The sequence below is a fragment of the Pongo pygmaeus genome, chromosome 4, assembly GCF_028885625.2.
Source record: "Pongo pygmaeus isolate AG05252 chromosome 4, NHGRI_mPonPyg2-v2.0_pri, whole genome shotgun sequence".
Classification (NCBI taxonomy): Eukaryota; Metazoa; Chordata; class Mammalia; order Primates; family Hominidae; genus Pongo; species Pongo pygmaeus.
The window spans coordinates 162,837,022-162,838,627 of record NC_072377.2 but is presented as its reverse complement, the minus strand read 5'-3'; the positions used below and the strand labels follow the sequence as shown (position 1 = coordinate 162,838,627).

General features: G+C 38.7%; 1 non-coding gene across 1 annotated transcript; it reads left to right on the top strand.

The window, feature by feature from the left end:
• The first annotated feature begins 475 nt into the window (after positions 1-475).
• Positions 476-666, top strand: LOC129037760 (U2 spliceosomal RNA). Its single transcript, XR_008502982.1, has one exon. It is a non-coding gene; the product is annotated as a U2 spliceosomal RNA (small nuclear RNA).
• The last annotated feature ends 940 nt before the right edge of the window (positions 667-1,606 follow it).

The window sequence follows — 1,606 nt, the reverse complement described above, 5'->3', positions numbered from 1 at the left end:
CTGTCCATTTTTATGCTTTGATTGGATGAAAAATGGACAGCCATGTAGAAATATGATTGGACTAAAAAAGTATGACCCAATGCTAATAGACTGCGTGGGGAAGCCCAACAAGGCCTATGCAGATTCTTCTTGCCCTCTCTGTTGTAGTATTTCTTCCTCCTAGGTATGGATGAGGCAGGACCCCTCCGGAATGACAGTCTTCTGACCTAATATTGCACAAGGATAAGCCAGAGAATTTCTTTATGGCCAGCTCCTAGCCAGAACAGTAAAGAAAGGTTACAGTAATTATTCTAGTTTTTATGGCTGGCTTTGGAAAAGAGAAGTTCTAGTTTCTACGACCCACCTTGAGGAAGAGGAATTCTGGTTTCTATGACTTGCTTCAAGACACAATGAAGGGTAAGAGACAGCAAGGCAGAAAATCTAAGAGACCTTGGTTCTGAGATTGCTTCTGAGGCCTTCTGACATCCTTTAATTTATTGCTTCTCAACCTTTTGGCTAAGATCAAGTGTAGTATCTGTTCTTACCAGTTTAATATTTGATATGTCCTCTATCCAAGGGCAATATATTAAATGGATTTTTGGAGCAGGGAGATAGAATAGGAGGTTGCTCCATCCACTCCACACACTGACTTGGTATTGCAGTACTTCCAGGAATGATGCACCTCTCCAGGATATTTTTATTTTTAATCCTTTAATTTAAAGTGCTCAGCATGCCAAAGTGCCATACTTTGAAGTATCACTTTCTGAGCACCAATAGAAGTATAATATAGTAGTTAAAAACAAAGGCTCCATAGTTAGCCTTCTGCCCATTACTCAGCAGATAATCTTGGCACACTAATCTCTCTGACTCAGGTTTCCTATATAGAAACTAGACACAATAATTTCCCTATCTCCTAAGTCTTTTTGCAAGAACAAAATATAAAAATATAAGTAAAATGTCTACCATATAACAATAGCACAAGAAATCACCAGTATTGTTTTTATTATTTGTATTGCTTTTGTTGTTATCACATAGCTAGTGATCCAACACTAGCTATGTGATAACGCTAGCTGTGTGGCAAAGTGGAGACACATATCCATGACCTGAAAGTCATACTACCTACCTCCAACTTTCTTTTTTTTTTTTTTGTCTTTTTTTTTTTTTTATACTTTAAGTTTTAGGGTACATGTGTACAATGTGCAGGTTAGTTACATATGTATACATGTGCCATGTTGGTGTGCTGCACCCATTAATTCTCCATGTAGCATTAGGTATATCTCCTAATGCTATCCCTCCCCCTCCCCCCACCCCACAACAGTCCCCAGAGTGTGATGTTCCCCTTCCTGTGTCCATGTGTTCCCATTGTTCAATTCCCATCTATGAGTGAGAACATGTGGTGTTTGGTTTTTTGTCCTTGTGATAGTTTACTGAGAATGATGATTTCCAGTTTCATCCACGTCCCTACAAAGGACATGAACTCATCATTTTTTATGGCTGCATAGTATTCCATGGTGTATATGTGCCACATTTTCTTAATCCAGTCTATCATTGTTGGACATTTGGGTTGGTTCCAAGTCTTTGCTATTGTGAATAGTGCCGCAATAAACATGTATGTGCATGTGTCTTT